General features: G+C 35.5%; 1 protein-coding gene across 1 annotated transcript in view; it reads right to left on the bottom strand.

The window, feature by feature from the left end:
- The window catches only part of LOC145669110 (uncharacterized), a 60308-nt gene extending 42813 nt beyond the window's left edge, over positions 1–17495 (bottom strand). Inside the window, exon 1 of the mRNA XM_081737451.1 lies at positions 17341–17495. The gene's annotated coding sequence lies outside the window, so the exon portion shown is untranslated. The remainder of the gene's footprint in view (positions 1–17340) is intronic.
- Positions 17496–20597: the final 3102 nt, after the last annotated feature.

Genomic DNA, 20597 nt, shown 5'->3' with positions numbered 1-20597 from the left:
CAATTACATTTCAAAACATGAGTCACCATGATCAAGGGCGCATTATATATTAATTACTTTAGATGATATTCTACAGTATGCATTGTATCAATCGGGCGTCAGAATATAGAAGAATCTTATTCAAGTAACATATAAGATTGTGCATGAAGACAGTCGTCGAATAATTAGCTTAATAGAATGAATCATATACTTAACATAATCTTTGACAATTAAGTTTCAACACAAATCAAATATACTATAAATAACCTTTGCTTTTAATGAATCGAACTATAATTCTTCATATTAACAAGAAAGAGTTAAAATCATTTGAAAATAATCATTTGTTGAAACAAATGTGATAAAATATTTATGAGTCCATTAACCCATCCTATCAAGTATAGTGCTTGTATATCGAAGTGATAAGAATTGTTTTCATTATTGATATTAACACATAAACTTAAAAATAAATATTCACAAGGATCTATAGCTGGTATGGGTTTAACCCTTACTTCATTAACTAGAGTCAGTTTAAATTTGTACTAGCATATGGTTCTAATAAAGTACATTGTACTGCACTATCATGATTAAGTTCCGCAATATTTTGTACATGTATTGCGTCGCGATTCTGATTTTGATACGACATGCCATCTCTTGAACAACGATTATGTCTATACATAGAATTTGTAGCATTTCTAAAATTTCGCCATGTATTTCGATTGTTTTTGTGTCTACTTCGGTTGAGTGATCTGACATAATTATTGTCACGATTGGTTAGGTTAGGTTGATTCCCAACATAGCTCTGCCTATTTTGCTCGTTCTGATTGCTTGGATTTACTCGGTTTAGGTTGTGTTCCGTATCGTTCACACTACGGATATTTAGATTCCGAACAGGTACAAAATGATCTGAATTATTTTTACTTTTGCCTATTCCTGCTTGTTGATTCAGAGCGTGGTATTGAGTTTCATAACATTGAACAAGCATTAATAAATGGTTAAAACTCATACACTGGGTAGAAAACAGGATCTGTTGTATCTTAAACGGTAACAAATTTCGAATTGATGCTATGATTCTAGATTCCGATTGCAATGGATTTACGACTTTTAATTCGTTGTATGTATTTACAACAAACTCGACAACAGATTTGTGCAAACGAGGATGGAAATGTTGGTTTCTAATCGTGGCATCTCTATTTGCAAGCAAAAAGTCATTTTCGTAATTTGCGATTAGCGCTGCTTTGAATTCCTCATTCGTACTAACGTGATCTCGTACTGCTTTAAACCATAAAGAACATGGTGGGAGTAATAAATGAGGGATTAGTTTCATATATTGTGATCTATCTATACACATTATATTGCACTCGTCCTGAAATTTTTCTAGGAAAGAAGTAGCATTCTCATTACATTTACCACTGAACTTACTCATAGCACGTATTTCACTCATCTTTACGCTTAACTTTACCTTCCTTTTATCATTCCGTGTTCTTGTTGATTGACAATTCCTACCTATGGCGTGATGTGTAGTTGTGCCATCTCTTTTCCGCCCATCTGTACTTCTCGGATGAATTTCTTCCACAATAATGTCCTCATCAGATACGGGTGAAGGCGAAGTCATCTCTTGTGAACAAGGGAATTCTACACGATCATTATCCATGTTGTTGTGGTATGTGTTGTCCTTGATCTGTAGTGTCCTGATTTTCTCTTGTAAGGTAGCTATCAACTGTGTATTCACACGTATCTGGTTGGAGTTATCCGTGACCTGAATCTTTTGTTGCTGTACAGAAGATTCTATTACTTCCAAATCCCTTTTTACACCACTGACTTCTTGGATTAGATGGTTTTGATTATCCTGGCAATCCTCAGATATTCTTTTTAACTTTTCATCAAACTGCGAGGTGATGTCATTCATTGCCTGAATAATAAATTGTTTCGTCTCTTCTGACTTCTGCTCCAATCGTCTGTTGGATTCCTCGGACTTCTGCTCCATCGTCTGCTTTAATTCTTCATATTGTCTGTTGGATTCCTCGGACTTCTGCTCCATCGTCTGTTTTAATTCTTCATATTGTCTGTTGGATTCCTCGGACTTCTGCTCTATCGTCTGTTTTAATTCTTCATATTGTCTGTCTATCGTCTGCTTTAATTCCTGCTTCATGGCTTCCATATCGTCTTTTCGGGTTTGTTCTTGCCGCTGTAAGACTAGTAAAATTCGGTCTTCTAATGTCATTCCTGGTGCTGCACTTCGTTCACCGTTATCACTATCACTGGTTTCTTTCTGCATTGCCTCACCGTTCATTTTTCTTGTGATTATTTTACCACTTCTAAGTCTTGTCAAGTTCGTAGTCATTAACCTTATTACAGAAGTAAATTCACCCTACTTTACTTCGGGATATGAATTTACAAGATTCCCGGGTGAGGTAAACCAAAATTTTTACAACGACTCACCAAAGGTAGTCGTCAACCTGGTTCGGCTAATGATATAAGTAAATCTTGAGTGGTAGTAATTGTTTACACATAAAAATATCTTCAATAATTATATACACTATTATTCTCACCTTTTCTATCGAAATTACAAGTCGATGATCGATATTAAATGGTTTATTAGTTGATACTCTTTTAACGTATTTTCACTCAGTCTTGCAAACATACATGTTGATTAGGTATCCATAAACAACTACCTAGCAACTAATTATACTATAATGTATGTTTCTTACATATATTAAAAACATTCTTCTTTTGTTATTTTTAAATTAACATTATATTTGGTATAGTGCTTATGTAGAAGCACTTTCTGCCCAAAAATACAAGTAATTATCAATTTATACAAAGTATCTCGTTATAATATATATTCAAGATTGGATATTAGTTATTAATGAGAATTTGCCGCATTGCTGCCAACACGTATGGTAGTAAGCTGCCGGTCCATTCAAGAAAGAAGACTGTGCCGTGACCAACAAAACGTAAAGAATCACTGTTCTAGGATAAATATATTACATTTCTGTACTTCTTAATGTGCCATACAGCAATGGATAGTTACAGGCAGTGGACACTGAAACTAAAAACATCAGTGCAAATAGCATAGGATGTTCGCAGGGCTCACAAGAAACATCTTGCAGTATATATAGTGATCTTGGAGTCACGTTGTCCTACCCCACTGCCCGTGATGCCGGTCACGCAAACGCTGGTTCCGACGTCCAGGTCTGCAGCCCCAAAAACATCCTCACTGTTGACGGACGTGTGACATTACATCAGACTGGAGGTGGCAGTTGTTGCGCAACGGTGATTTTCTGTTCGACGCCCTCTGTCCGCAATTGTTGGAACTAGGAACATCAAACACGGCCCATAGATTGCCACCGGATTGTTCTTCGGAAAGAAGTTTATCTCTAGTCCGTCGGATAGTGAACGACTGAAGTATAAGTTTATAAAAAAAACATGTACCACTCATCAGAATTGAATAAAAGATAACGTATCAAATTGAACAGAATTCACATACAAGTTTCATTAGAACATGTCACGAATTATGAGTATTTAACATTTCAGATATATGATTTTGTAAATTATTATTTCAAAATGTGCTATGGACATAGAAACAAAGTACAATATTTACATGACACGGTAGTTGACACAAGTGTTAGTGAACAGAAAAAATGGTACAAATAAATTTGAAACATAAATATTGCTTTGGAGACAATAACGAATAAATACAGAAATACACATAAATAGGTTATACTGCATCACGCTAATGTTAAAACAGATTTTATTTAGATTCCTATTTTCACAAGAAAACATGATTCGTATACGTATCAACTAAAGATGTTCCCATAGACGGGTGCATTATAAGATGTAATTTCAAACAGCTTGATAAGGTACAACCAACATACATTCGGTGTGCTAAACAAGAAATGATGGAGATATAAATGACATTTCCAGCATGGGAGGCAGGCATAACATTTATAGTTCTGTTTAACTACTTCCTTAATCTTCATCTTATTTAACCATAACTGTTTTATTTAAATTATTTCATATAATCATCTTTACTCTTTCATTAGCGCAAACGTTAGGACTATTCATTAATGCGTAAACAGCTTCGACGACTCATTATAATTAGTTATGTAATAATTAAATCTTCTTTATATCAAATCATGTCACATACTTAATGACGTAACCTCCATGTTGATATATTTCGATAATTTATTTATAATTTTATTATCTCCATATCGTTTGTAGATGTTAAAAGATGTTAAATATACATACATACATACATATATATATATATATATATATATATATATATATATATATTATCCTGATACCGATGGAACTACCATACATTGGCGATTTGCATTTCATCAGGCGACCTGGTCGATCAGGCGACACTATATGGTCGTCCAGTGGAGAACCGTGTTAGATGGTCTCCTCTCACCACCACTAGTGCGTAGAAATCAACTTTGAAAATTGACGTTGGTGGTCCCAACGGTGCTGAGATAACTTTTTTTTGTATAACTGCAGTTCAGGGTTTCATCGGCAGGTGCGCGACAGTCGCGAGCGTATAGCTTGTCGAGCGTATAGTTCTATTTACATCAAGGCGCGTTGGACCACCGGAAGTTCTCATTTCGCAGTTGGCAGCTATGCTCACCATTGGCTCGTGCATGCACTTTGTTCTGTTTGCAGATAGAGAGATTTATCACGGTTTCGGAAGCTAGGAGAAACAACATGAATGAAGGAATCAAACAATGATTAAAAAATAACTAAAAAAAAAAAACTGACAGAATATTTTATATAGCAATATACAAGACGATAAGAAAAAGTAATAATGTTTTTTAGCTTGTACATAGAATACATGTGACTATCTACAAATAATTATTATAATACGTTGTTTCAACTATTATCATACATATTAATCGTGTGGGGTGTCAAATACTTTTACAAGCAGTGTTGGGTGTCTTTGGGCCACTTTCACATAATACAAGCCGAAAGTTACTGGCAGAAGTTTAAAAATGTTTTATATCCATTTATGAGAAAATTGTCAATCGTTTTATACTAGTTTCCTTAAATCTCGGATCCGTTTCCCGCAGAGCCGTAGCTAGAAGGGTACGCGCGGGGCGGTTGTCCCGGGCGCTGATGGCTAGAAAGCGCGGAACGAGCAAAAAGAAAGAAAAAGTGCTAGAAATGATTTACAAATTATTGACGCCCTATCAAATCAATGTTGTTGTCGGTTTTGATACACTTTGATACAACTGTAACACTCCAATTTTGATAAAATTTGGCAGTTAGATACTACACATAAAATACACGAATACGTGTTTTTTTTTTTTTAATTTTCTCTGGAGAAACAATTATTGGGAACCAAAGCCTATACCCAATATTTCGAAAGTTGACGTCCGAACGCAGTATGAAGTGGACCGAAGTGAATGAAATTGTACACAGATATTGTACCTAATAGATGTAAAATGAGGGAATACTTGTTTCGTATTTTCCTGAAACAAAGAAATAAATGGGTGGGGCAAAGACCCTTCCAAATATTTTATTACGAAATATGAAAAGTGCTAATGAGTATACTTTCGAAGTGCTTAAATTACATAGAGAATCGCAACGAAAGTATGTTAAGAAACAATACACAAAAATAAGCTAACCTGTGTTTTGTAGTTTGTGCGGAAAAACTGTGTGGATGCCAAGGTCCTCTTCTAAAAAAATACATAATTAAGCAGAAGCGCAGGAAGGAGTGGACCGAAGCGAATGAAATTATACATAGATCTTGTATATGTAAAATAAGGCAATACGTGTTTCGCAAGTAGCTAGGGGGCGCTAACTTCAGTCTTTGAACTTGAACTTTTAAGGGCAGAAACACGAAACACTCGAAATTCACTGTACTGATTCCTACTTTTAGGTCATCTATCTATTGGTAAAATTTCACTATTTTCACACTAGTTTTTTCTAAATATGGCGTATTTTATAGTATTTCAGGGTGCGCCTTTAATCCTTACAGTGTTTTTACCATAAATAAAAACACGTGTCAATTTATTTTCTGTTTACTGTTGATGTGCAAATTTGAAGCAAATCAGTAAGGGACACTTAGGGAACACAAATTGCTTTATTTTACATATACAATATCTACACACAATTTCATTCGGGTCGGTCCACTCCTTCTTGCGCTTCTGCTGTAATATTTACTTTCTTCGGAGGGGCCTTGGCCCAACACTATTTTTCCGCAGAAACTACAAACACGTGTTCGCTTATTTTTTTGCCTATTGTCCCTACACAAAGTGTTGTAGTAATTCTCCTTATCCTTTAGGCACTTCTAATATATACTTATTCGCACTTTTGATATTTCGTAATCAAAAGTTTGGAAAGGTCTGTGCCCCACCCACCTGTTTTATTTTATTTTTATTTTTATTTTTATTATTTTTTTAAAAAAATACAAAATACGTATTCCTTCGTTTTAATTCTACGGTATCTATGCATAATTTCATTTACTTTGTTCCACTTCTTCTTGCCTTTCGAGCGCCAACTTTCAAAATTTTGGGTTGTGGCTTCTGCATACTAAAACTGTTTTTCCGTAAATAGAAAATACGTATTCATTTATTTCATGTGTAATATCTATCTGCCAAATTTTATCAAAATCGGAGTGTTACACTTGGGAAGTGTTACACGTTAGCACTTAAAGAAAGTTATTGCTGTATATGATTTTTAATGACGATGAGATATATATAAGGTGCTAAGTAATAATTTATAATGTACTCAAGAGCGTTTTCAAAATCAGAAACAGTCAAAGTCTGAGTCTGAAATACGTTGATGGTGATGAGTTTGCTTACTTAATCATGCTTTTCTACCCAATGGGATTAATGTTTCTGTGAGAATGAAGATATGATAATGAAAGGAGTGAAGAGACACGAGAGGACATGCAAGTTGCTGTTTGCGCGGGAATATAAAAATTGTAGTAAACAAAAGGAATAATAACACTTTCGAACTTCAAGTAGTTGTAAAAAAGGAGTCAGCGAATTTCCTCGTTTTCAAAGACTGATCACTACCAGTGTATTGTTTTATTCCTTTCATAGGCAATATCAAATGCTTCCAATTTGAAGGATTTGTTGGAATCATTTCTCCATCAACCACTTGTATCGCCAGGATATTTTCTTTTGTACATACGTATCTAGTTTTGTGGTTTTTCTGTCAGCACACATACCAAACGTATACAGATATATAATATATATGTGTGTATGTGTGTTAGTGTATTTTTAATATGTTAATTAATAATAAGCAACCTTAAATTCAGAACTTCTATTCATTAAGAGATTAAATAATTACTATTATTTTAAAATGTTGTAGAGAACTATATTTTGGATTTGAATTACAGCATTAAACATATTCTTTAGCTCCATAGATCAATATTGAGAAATTCGCAAAGAAGGCTGCTTCTAAATGTTCATTACATTTCACAAAATATTTTTTTTATCGTAAAAGAATTGAACTTAAAATCCTATTTACCTACAGAATAAAATTACAAAAGTTTACAATTATTACTGGAAATTAATGCTATAATTCATTTTGAACATTTTAAAAGCACATAGTTTCTACTGTACTGAAATATCATTTCTTATCGATAGTATGGAATATTGCAAATAGTTGTACTGTAAGTTTCCTTAACTGTTCTCAAAGTGGATTTGTATAAAACCAAAGGGAGTTTTGTCAAGTTTAACAAAAATTCCTAAATAAACCTCTTGAAAGCAGCTCTTATTTGTAAAAGAATACATAATGATCGCTTTTGGCTGTTGTAATAAAAATTCAGTGTAGTATAATAACAAAAGCTGCTTTTCTTATGTAAAAAAAAAGAAAGCTTGGTAAGGTGTCTGTACTGGGTGCCGAATTCTACTTCACAACGGGCGCCGAAATCTCTAGTTACGCGATGGTTGACGGTATTAAAAAAAAAAAAAAAAAAAAAAAACTCTGTTGACATGTAAAAAATTCGAACGAAGTGCCTACAAAACGGAATACCGAGCTCATTCATGGTGTATGGCATGCTTTAACAATGAGAAAGGCAAATAACTTTAAAACGTTGGCACAATCAAGCCCTTAAATAAGATATGAACTTCTTTCTCTGAACATTTGTCATCTCTAGGTTGAAATTGGTAAGGGTAATTTTAATTTTTCATTGTTGGGTAAAGACAGGAAGATTGTGCTGATATATTTACTGGTACAGTCAACTGCTTTCGAGTTTCTGTAAAAGTACGAGTAATTTCATGTGTTTAGGTACAACTCTTCCTCGTTGTTCTAACACTCATTTTCCTCCTTAATTATTATTTGTTTTTTACTGGTGTTAAAATAAATGGTGTAAGTTGGTTCTCAAAACAATTTAGTACAAACATTACTACATAATTATTGGTCAAGGAATTAAGTTCTATTACTGACGGTTTTATTCAAAGTAACTTATAATCTTTCATACTGTGTGTAAATTCAAGAAACTTTTTCCAATAAGAAAGTAATTTATCAATACTTGTATTTTCACTTCCAGTATGTCTTTGTGATAATGTCTGTGACATTTTACATATTACAAGCTTTGCTTACTTAATATACATTAATATCATCACTGAGCAAATCAGAATGTTTTAATTTAGAAAGTTGAACATTCACATTCAACTTGATAAACTATTCCTATTTTACCCCGACCGAAGAAAAAGAGAGTTGTTCCGTTGACAGCTCTCATGACTTATTTATACTTTTCTCGAGTACTCTTGATGAGTACGAAATTTTAATTATGTTGTCCTCACTACGCAAATTCAATGAACATTCTTGTGATTACTGTATGTTGTTTTCTGGTTTGTTGAAGTGATGTCTGAATCTCAATCAGCCTTCACACTTTTGAAGACTTGGACTATGATGATTTTTTTTTTCAAGGAAAGTCCCCAAAGAATATAATGTCTGCACCAGAGATGGAATAGGTCAGTGGGTCAAGATTTGTGAGTGGGTCAGTGGGTCGTGGTCAGCAGGACGTGACCCACTGCTACCTACCACCCACCATGACCCACTCTGACTCACCGACACACTAAGACCGACTGACTCACTCTATTCAGTCCATAGTAGACAGCATCTTCTGAACACTTCTGAATGTTTCTGTGTTTCACTTTCAAGGTCTCCATTTTATTCCTTTTTCATTTTGTTTCTGCTTACTTATCTGAGATGAGTATATCTATGTGAGAAAATAACTTCAGGTATTTTGGATATTGATATTTGTAACTGTTGTAACAACAATAGGACTTACTATCTGGCTTTCGAGATACAGCCTGTGAGTTTTTAGACGAGCTAACTACTGAAAAAATACATTTTTGAATCACCTGTAATACATGAATTATTACATAAAAACGAATGTAACTATATCTGAGTGATGATCACGGACAAATTGCAAAGCCAAATAAAATGAATTTTGGTAGATAGACCCTAATCCCAACTGGTATGTTATCATATCACTTTTATGATAATACATGTACTAAAAGGGGAGAGGAGGTCCAAGTTTTTACGAGAAATTGAGTATCTCACAAGTCGTTAAACTTAGGGAGTGAAATTCAGTATATTAACTCTTTATTAAAAATAAACAGAACTGTTCTAGCAGTTTTAAAATTTCTCTTCTATGGGGAAGACTTTCTATATATGGGAAATTGGTAGTGGGCTGATTTGTAAAACTAATCAAAAACGATCGATATTAGTTGAGAAAAATTTAAGAAATAATTATTAATTGAGACACAAAACATACATCCTCAATTAATTAGAAAGCAGTAATAATTAGAAAGCAGTGGTATCATATATCCACTACTTTCTAATATAATAATTTTTGAATCTTATGTTTATTATATGGAGCCTTCTCAGCACAAGGCACTGAAGCTATAAGTTTGCGAGAAATATATATATATATACACAATTTGTACTGTATGTTTAATTATATGGAAGTCTTAAGTTTTCACTGTATACTTAATTATATGGAAAACCTTACATCTTTTTTCACATTTACTTTGGTCCACTATACCTTGATTTGAGACTTTCAAATTTCATCCTATTTTCCACTGAAAAGTATCTGTAATTCAGCAAGGAAATAATTATATATAATACTTCAAATTCATCGTAATTTTACCCATGACAAACACTTTACCATTTTATATTGTAAAGGTCAGATCCACCTTATTGTAACAGAGCGGTGCTTGAGCGATTGACCGTAGAAATTCAAACTCCGATTATTGATAATTTCACAGCATTGTTTAATTGCAAGTGTAAACTCTTTAGTCAGTGGACAGGAGGACGTGGATCATGGGTTAAAGTTGATTACGATGGGTTTTGATGAGTAGTGGGTCAGAGTGTCACGTTAGGAAGTGGGACATATTGGGTCACGGTTTGTCGAAGTGGGTCATGGTGGATGGTGGATCACAGTGGGTCATGGTCACGATGGGTGGTGGGTCAATGGGTTGTGGGTCAATATTTCATTGACCTACATCATCTGAACAGTGATCAGAAATAACGAATTGAAGCATGCATCGTTCCTTGTGATCACTGTTAAGACATTTTCTCCTTTATATATTTTCCTTGGAACAACGTAAACATGATAGTCTAAACTAATACTTGAAGGCTTTGAAGGTTGCTTGAGATTCCGCCATCACTTTTTCAAGCTTGACGTATTATATGAAAAGTAACAATGCACTGTAGTGACTTTCTTTGCTAAACAAACGCTTGTTTAATTAGATGCGTAACCGCGGTCTCAAGTAATGCGGATAATCAACACTATTGCATTTGCTGTCACTACTGGAAGTAAGATTTCTTTATACATTAATTGGTATTTTAGGCTTCAAGACTTTTACTTGCCTTCTGATGTGACACTCGTCAATGAGCACGTAAGGTTGTAATGAAAAATGAGACTGAATTAAATTGTTCATTACGAAGCAACAGCCTGAAAGAGATTTGATTTAAAGAGAGTGTGTCAAGTAGAAAAAAGTAGATTTTGTTGCGGAGGATGATAGGTAAACATTAAAGTTCGTAGTAAAGCTATACGTATAAGGGTACAATTTTTGAGGAGATGACAATAATTTCAAGAAGCAAAGAAATATGAAGTCTGTATACAGGGTGTCCAAAAAGTCACTTATCATAGATGAGAGCACATTTGTTCAATGTGCCCTCTGTTGAATTCTACCCATGTTTTGAAGCGAAATGGTAAAGGATGAAAATACGGGGGGGGGGGGGGCAATTTGAGCAAATTGCTTCCCTTATATATCCTTTGTTTTCGTGCAAAAATGAGCCCCGTCGCGAATCTATACGCTGCATTACAACAGAGATTAACCGTACTCCCAGAAAGCGTAGTTTATCGAACTCAAATTAAGCTTCGGGCTCCTTGACGATCAATACAGTTTGCCTGAAATCTATTGTTCAAGTAGTTTAGTATGACCAAGACGTAGTGTGCTAGGACACCAACTTGCATGAACCATGCTTTCTTTATATGTTCTAATAACAAAGTGCAATATTCTTATCCATGTTCAAGAAATGACCACACAATACTAGTTTGTATTCACGATCATGGGGAAGAAAAAGTCGCAGCTTAAATCGATGTAGTTTTCCTTTGGGATATCGTGAATGGCTGAGCGTCTTGTCTTATCCTTCTGTCCTCCCTTCATTTTCAAATACCGTATTTACGCAATCCTAAAACGCACACTTTAAATTATTTTTCAGCCCCAAAATCAAGGTGTGTCTTACATTCGAGTTTGCAAGTTTAGGCCTACATTTTGCACTGTCAGTAAGGCCCAATTTACAGCAGAAAACGATTGAGTTTTACCGGAGATAGCTAATCTCGTTAGTCATGATTCTGTGAAAAATGTGTACTAGGAATACCCACATTTTCCAAAAATGGGAAATTGTTTTATCCGGAAATTGGAAACTGAAAATGGAAGACGAAAAATTTTCATTGTATTTTCACATGTTTATTTATCTTTTTCATTCTTAAAAGTCAATGCTGAGTAGTTTTTTGTCTCACATTTGAGGGCGTTTTAGACTCGCGTAAATACGGTTTCTAAAATGTCCTACAACCCGCTTTAATTGAAACCTACGCTTGAAACTGCTAAACGTTTATTCTCATGAACTTTTAGTTGAGATGCATATTTAACAATTTTTCCTATGGCCACGGACTTTCACCCCAACGAAACCATGTTGGGAACCTCGGAAACACTTAATATATACAGAAATGAACATAATGTTTAAAATTGTAAAAATTCTGTTCTCACATATTTTCAGCGCAAATTCAGTTTTACCAATTTCTTGTATATTACAGCACTTTTGAAGTATTCTGTAGATATATAAATGAAAGTCAACGCTTTACTTTTACATAACAGAAAATTACATTTGAAGAAAAAAACGCCATACAGTTTACCTCAGTTGCATATTCATCCATTTAAAGGAAAGTAAACGTTTTATTTTAAAAGAACTGATCACTGTTTGAAACTAAAAGAAATGTTTTCAAACCTCATATGTTATTTCACTTAACCCATTTTAGAAATTTTGCAGAAATTTTAAAGTAACATGTATACAGGGTGTATCAGATCACCCGTCCCAGGCATTTGTTTTGGCTCGTAGTGCACGTATACACTTCAAACAACAAATGGTGACGCTTTCATATTTGGTTCTTCACCTAAGTCAAATTAGCTTCAGGTATTCTTATTATGATAATGCTATTAAGGGATCAGCTAACTGCTTTACATGGCATTTGATACATAGATTTGGTGTCCCAAATACTTCCCTGCAACACAGACTGTCACAGCGAAAGCAAGGAATGAAATTACCTGCTGCGCGTAAGTTAGTAGTTGAGAAAATACTTTCCCCGATCTGTATGGAAAAGAGCTGAAATGCCATGTGAAACAGTTAGCTGATCGTTTAATGTCATTATCACGGTAAGAATACCTGAAGCTAGTTTGACTTAGCTGAAGAACTAAATATCAATGGCAGGTACAACAAAGATAAACAGAGTGCTGTGAAAGGTTTTTATACGAGTTTAAGAAGTGACTTCCCAATTTATTTGTTAGAACACCTGTGTCTACAAGTACATTGAAATCTTTGAGTTTTATTTCCCACGCTTATGCCGGCTAGGCTAATGGAGACGGCAGTGATGGGAAATGAATGAAATAGTGGAATCAAGAAAGTGGGAGAAAACGGAAGAACCTGGAGGAAACCCACACACACGGTGTTTGTCCACCACAAAGGTCACTTGGCCGTGATCGAACCAAAAAGTCTATGCAGCAGAGGTGAACGCTCTACCACTGAGCCACCGCGGCCCGTAATTATATCGTGAACAACAACTTTCAATAATTAACAAATTGCAAAGTTCTATACAAATTAGTACACACTGATGAAGAAATGTACTTTTCCACCTTCAGGAATACTGGACGCTCATGAGATTGGTGTATCGTGCGTTCATGTTAATCCCAAAGTGATATGTGAAGAACGGAAACGAGTTCTGGGCAAGTTGACGTCGGGCTAGGGTTGCCAGACGTCCCGGTTTTCAATGAAAGAATTAACTGTCCCAAAAAAGACTTTCAGGACGCCTGTTTTCGCTCTTCAGATTGAAAAAAAATCAGCTCGCAAGAACTAGTATGTTTCACCTGAAAACGGAAGGTAGTATTTCTGACTCAAATGATGACGAAACAAAGAAAAGAGTATCTCTTCAATCATAAATTGGAGAGTGTGTCGTAATTGGCGGAATATTTAGGGCCTGTTAAACACAAAAACTCGGAATTCGGAATAAGGAACACCAGGCAGCTCTCCCGTTACCTTTCCACATTTTTCATACACCCTTTGTGGGGCTTCATTTGTGCTAACTGTATATAAAAAGAATGAACTGGAAAATTGTAAGTAGCTACTAATTTGGAAAAGACAGGTTTAATCGATTGTTACCAAATGAGTAGGAACCGTGATCTTTATGGCTATATAGCGTGAGATTGTTGTCCCGGATTTTCTGGCAATCCTACGTCGGGCTAAAGAGGTCGGAATATAACATTGATATTCTGCGTGAGTGCTACTGGTCAGTTTGTACTGCCCCCTCTTCATAGTCGTATTTCAGCGCCAGAGAATGAGAGAGGGACTGTTTGTTGATGCTCCACCTGAGAGTATTGTTGTAGCACAAAGTACTGATTGGATAACGAGTGATACTTTTTTTTTAAAAAAAAAACTTCGTTGCAACACTTTGTGAAATTCTGTCATCCTTCCCCTCACATCCCTCACATCTGCTAATTGTTGATGGACATGGCAGCCATAAAGAACTGAAAGTGATTAAATATGCGAGGGATCACAGGATTCACTGCTCAGTACTCCTCCACATATCATTCACAAGACTCAGCTCACTGATAGGTGTTTTATGAAACCATTTCAAGACGCATACAATGATGCTTGTTCACTGTGGATGCGCAAGAATGCTGGAGTAAAGACAACCGAATACAATGTAGCGCATCTTGTTTCAGAGGCATACCAAAAGGTATGTCACATGAACGTAGCTCTCAACCGATTTGCCTTCACCAGGACATATTCACTGAACCCTCAGATATTCACAGACACTGACTATCTGTCCGCAAACGTGGGCACGTCCATCCTCACCACAACAAACGTCTGCAGATCAGGCGCCATGTTCAGGATAAACGGTCTCCCGACATCCTTAATGCAGTCCTTATGGTTCCCCAAATCTCAACAGGACGATTAGCTAAGGATGCTGCTATGAGCCACATAATGATTTGGAGGATTCTGCACAATAACGCGTTAAATCCTTATCATGTTCGTCTGCACCAAAAACCCCGAGAACAAGATTTCCATAAACATCTGGAGTTTTGTCAATGTGTGAGCGCCAGGAACCCATGTTTCACCAGAACATTCTGTGTACGGATGAGGCGACCTTAAAGATTAATGTAGATCAACGTACAAACGCTCACTACTAGTCCAGCGAGAATGCTCACTGGGTACGTGAAGTTGACTATCAACATATCAGGAGTCTAAATGTCTGGTGTGGTATAGGGGGAGGCCAAATTGGTAATTATTTCTTCGAGGGTACTTTAACAGAAGTAGGATACGCTAGTTTTTTGTCAGATGTTCTTTGTGAGCTCTTGGAAGAGGTCTCATTAGGAACTTGTGAAATAATGTGATTATAAGATGGTTACTCAGCTCATTTTGCAAGAGTTGCCGGACAAATTGTTGCTCATATATTTCCAAACAGGTAGATCGGAAGAAGAGGCCGTTTCCTGGTCAGCTCGTTCTCCGGACCTGACTCCCCTCGATTTTTGTTTTGGGTACGTGTCAAGGAGCTGGTTTAGCAAGAGCGTCCTACTACAAGGGAAGACATAACGAACAAGATCTATAATGTCTGCCATGGACTAAGAGGAAATGAAGTGTTAAGAGCAATCTACAATGTCCCGGTGCGCATTCGAATGTGCATCGCACGTGCTCGACGATCCTTTGAACATTTATTGTGAGTTTAAGGTTTTTTGGGGGGAAGTACGATATTTTGGTGATAATGTTCACAACTTGCAGTTCATGTTATTTATTTTATTTATTATCTTCAGTTTGTTTATTTGTACTATTCTTGAACAATTGTTTGTGCAATGAGTTCCGAAAAGTGATTTTTTAAAATGTTTACATAAGTTAAGAAGACTAAGAAAATGGCAGTGATTTCGTAAGTTTGATTTTTTTGGGAGGGGGGTTGTTGTTGAACTTTACATCCAAATTTGTTTCATACGTAGTTTAAAACCAAAGAGTGTATTTCTATGTTTTTCTGTTTTAAATTGGTTCAGATTCCGAAATTTAAACTAGTACTGTTGTGTAATATTGTTTTCGTTTGTTGATAAGTAGACGAGATATGCCCCAACGTTTGATACTGAATGCTGTAAAGAGTTTTCAACAACTATTTAATATAACATGTGCTATCTGATCTTCTTTTAGAGTCATTACCAATTAGAACTGTTGTTCTTAGTTGCAACTCAACAGCAAATAATACATAGATGCCAAAATGTTGAGTTTAACGAAAAATGTTCCTCTAAAAGTTGTTTCCTTTTCAATAATACTTCAAAATAAATCGAAATTGGTACCACTCTCCTTTTTAAATTTTGGAGTTGATCCCCCGCGGAAGTATTCTCACTACGCCACTGAGTATGAAATAATCACAGTTTGATTCTTCACATACGATTTGGTCATTCATTTTTTTGTTTGTTTGAAGTGTCTACCTGTACTACGAAGTACGAACTGAGAAAAATGCGTGGGACGGGTGGTCTGATAGCAATTCAACAACAAATAACACACATATAAATGCCAAACCGTAGAATTTAACGAAAAGTGTTTCCTGCAAAATTGTTTGTTTTTCAGTAATACAAAGAAATCGAAACTGATACCACTTTCCATATAATTTTTTTGAAGTTGATCCCCCTGGGAAGTATTCCCGCTACGCCACTGGATACGGATGCACCACTATTTGATTCTTCATATACGATTTGGTAGTTCATTTTTTGTTTGGAGGGTCTACGTGTATTACGAGGCGAGAAAAGTGCCTGGGACGGGTGGTCTGATACTCTTTGTATATAGTAAAAAGGTGAAGGAACAGAATAAAGAGCTCGTCGCTCCATCAGATAAATACATACATATCTGTTACCATAACTAGAGGTGCGTAAAACATCTATACACAGCTTCGCCGGAAGTCCGCTTCATTTTAAGGCTAATTGGACCCCCAAGCAAAGGTTGGTACTTCTGCTTGAATGGGCGCAGAAATTGCCTGAAACTGTACGCAAAAAAGCATCTATACTGGACTCCGAAGAGGTACTTCAGTGAATTGTCTCCAGAAGAACGCCAGTTTAGGAACAGGCAGAAATACATCAATTTTGAAGAAAAAAAGTTGACTATGATGTCATCCTCAATGGCTAGACAAGATATATCCAAAAACAAATTTCTATACTCCAGCCGTTCTACCGGTTGCAAAAAGGATACGTTTTATGACGGTCTCCATTTTGGTAGAGGGATTTAAATATATATATATATATATATATATATATATGGCATTTCTTTACTTATCATAGCCGTGGAGAATCTTTAAGTAGGATATAAAAGTACGTATACTACAATTTCCAAACTGGTGATTTGAAAATAAATAGGCCTAAATCTGGAAAATATCGATGTTAGTAGGACATAAAATTTAGAATGTTTCCATTTAATTTTAGGGGAAATTTGTATTCAGGAGGTTTCACCTCCTGAAAAAGATTCCAATAATTAGCTAAACATGATTATTTGGTTTCTTCTCCTTCCGAAATACCAAATTAAGTACATGAACTGAAAGTAAAAATATCGCTGTTAAGCTGCTTAGATTATATTATTTTTACTTACGAAGCTCTTTGAAGAATATTATAAAGATTATTATTTAGTTCTGGTCCCTTTTGCTTTGTAAAACGAAAATTATTAAAATACGGATTATTCCGTAAATTTAAACTTCATGAAATTATTAAACTTTTCCATTTGATTGAAAACATTCTTCTTCTTCTTGCACACTATTATCAGTGATGGGAAGGGGTGCCTCAGGCAAAGCCTAAATAGGCCACAAGTGCTGTGTTAGTCAAGTAACGAAAGAGAATGGTCAAATAGCGGAAATGAATTGAAAACATTTCGAGTATATAAAATTATATTATATATTTCTTCCTCTTCTTATTCAGGTGCAACGGTTATACACGAATCACCCAAATTTTCAAACAAAATTATTAAGGAAAATGCTAACTCTTTGGTATAAATTATAATAAAATTAAACAGTTAAAACATGAAAGTGAATGAAATAAACTAGAACATCAACATACAATACTAAATGAAACTGACAGAATATCAACATACAATACTACATGATACTGACATAACAAGTGTACAGATTCACTTTAGTGGAGCAGTACAACCTGTTACAATTAAATAGTTGCCATGCGATTAGCTACGTAGCTTATACTACCATGATGATTGCCGTTTCGCATAATATGGGTGCAATTGGAAATAATGATTAACTTCAAAGAAGCAAATTTAAAGGTTATGAAGTAAATTGCGTTGGCATTTGTTAGATCGTTATGGAGAATCTCATAGCGTCGGTTAACACATTCAATAGGAAAACATCAGCACATATTTCTTAGAAGAATTAAACTCTCTATAATAGAATGATTTAACCCTGGAATACACAGACAAACAAGCTTACGTGAATACACAGGTGGGGTGCTAGTGCACCCCATATAATTAAACGCTACTAGAATTATAATACACAAATTTAAACATATTTATTTCACTTTATCACTTACAAGAATACAGAATAGTAGCTTGTATGTATTTTTGAACAAACACAGATTTTCCTTACTGTGCCAAATGCAACTTCCTTTCTGTACTCAGCACAATCAGCCATTTTGCATCTGATACAAAAAGATTTAGTTTTTCTGTCTTTATTCCTAGAGCACATTGGACATCGTGCTTGCTTCGGAAGACTAGGTGTTGAACCAATTACGAGTGATGGGTCTTCTTCAATACCAAGGATGTTTCTGATACCAGTAGACAAATCAGTGGGAAGATTCTTCTTGAGGCGCTCCAGCATGTAGGGTCTAGCTAACTGCATCCTCAGTTCTTTTAGAAACTCCTTTCGTACAATTTTCTTCTTTTGACCTACTTTATTGGAGAACAGAACCATTGCGTTAACGCTAGTCTGATCCAACATACCATAGAGAAAACGCAGAGGCTCCGGGTTCTTCTGCTGACGGTATATATGTGTACTAACTGATCGAAACAGTCAACACCTCCTTTCGTTTCATTGTAGAAGTGTACAATGTCAGGCTTTTTTGTAAACTTGCTTGAACCTGCATTGACATTCGCCATCATGCAATTAAACAAATATGCACGCAAAGTATCTAAAACGAATTTAGTCAAAAATTGAACTTCACATACGTAAATACACAGGTGGGTACTGCAGAATAGAGATGGAGTGGGTCAAGTGGGTCAAGTTTTCTGAATGGGTCAGTGGGTCGTGGGTCAACAGCATGTGACCCACTGTGACTCACCACCCACCATGATCCACTGCGACCCACCACCCACCATGACCCACTGTGACCCACCACCCACCATGACCCACTGTGACCCACCGACTCAGTATGATCTACCGATTCACTATGCTCACTGCAATGTAGACAGTATCTTCTGAAGACTGGTGAATTTGTCTTCGTTTTACTTTCAAGACCTTCATTTCCCTTCCTTTTCCACTTGTTTCTGTCTACTTACCTGAGGTGAGTATATCTAACCAAGTGAAAAAAAAAACTTCAGACACTTTTGGATATCGATATTTTTAATTGTAATAATAGCGATAGGATTTATACTACTACTTGGCTTTCGAGACCTGTGAGTTTTTAGAGGAGCTAACTACTGAAAAAAATACATTTTTGAATCACTGTAATATACAAATTGTTATATAAAAAAATGAATGTAACTATGCGTACCTGCATCACGGTCAAATTGCAAAGTCAAATGAAATTACTTTTGGTATATAGTTAGGCCTTAATCCAAACTGGGATGTTATATTGCTTTCATTATAATGTATAATATCCTAAGGAAGTAGTGAGGATCCGAATTTTTGCGAAAAAAATGAGTATCTCGCAAGCCGTTAAACTTATGGAGCCGAAATTCAGTGTATTAACTCCTTATTGAAAATAAACAGAATGTGTTCTAGCATTTTTTTAAATTCTCCTTTATGGGGGAGGGGGCACTTTCTATATATGGAAAATTGGTAGTGAGTTGGTTTGTAAAAATGATCGAAAACAATCGATGTTATTTAAGAAAAACAATCAGAAACAAAAAATACAGTGCTTGGCTTCATATATCCATTACTTTCTACTATAATAATTGCTGAAGTTTATATTTATTATATGGAGCGCTTGCAGCACAGGGCAATCAACCCATAAAGTTGTGAGAAAACAGGCATAAAATTTGTACTGTAAGCTTAATTACACGGGAATTTTAAGTTTGGATTATACGCATAATTATATGGAAAATTTCACACCTTTTTTCCCTTTACGTTGGTCTACTTACCTTGATTTGGAACGTTCAAATTTCTTCCCTTTTTCCACTGAAAAGTATCGATAATTCAACAAGGAAATAATTATACTATGAGAATTTCATTGAAATTCATCGTAATTTGGCACATGGCAAACAGCAGTGTGGAAATTGAAGGGGAAGAAGGAGGAAAATTCCCATTCACCTCTGAACACTTTCCAGGAACATCGTTCCCTTTCGCTTTCTAGACAGAGGAGAGAACTTGGTAATGGCATCAAACCTTTATGTGTAATTACAAAAAATAAATTTATAAACAAATAAGAAATCATCAGTTTATCAGGCTTAATTCATAATTTATTCACAAGATTCCCAGCGTGGTAGATGAAGTTCTGTTCTCCATGAGTCGACATTGCCAACTGACATGGTCGATATGGAAAAGATGTTGTATGGTGATAGAGAGATGATACTTCTTGCTGAGTATTTCAAAACTGACCAAGAAAAACCGTTATCAGACTTAAGTCTAATAAACAGATTGTCGATGAGGAGTTGCAGAAATCGGGTACAAGCATTATCAATTTCCACGA

This window comes from Thermobia domestica, chromosome 13 (assembly GCF_964235325.1).
Source record: "Thermobia domestica chromosome 13, izTheDome1.hap1.1, whole genome shotgun sequence".
Classification (NCBI taxonomy): Eukaryota; Metazoa; Arthropoda; class Insecta; order Zygentoma; family Lepismatidae; genus Thermobia; species Thermobia domestica.
This window is presented reverse-complemented; position numbering and strand designations above follow the sequence as displayed.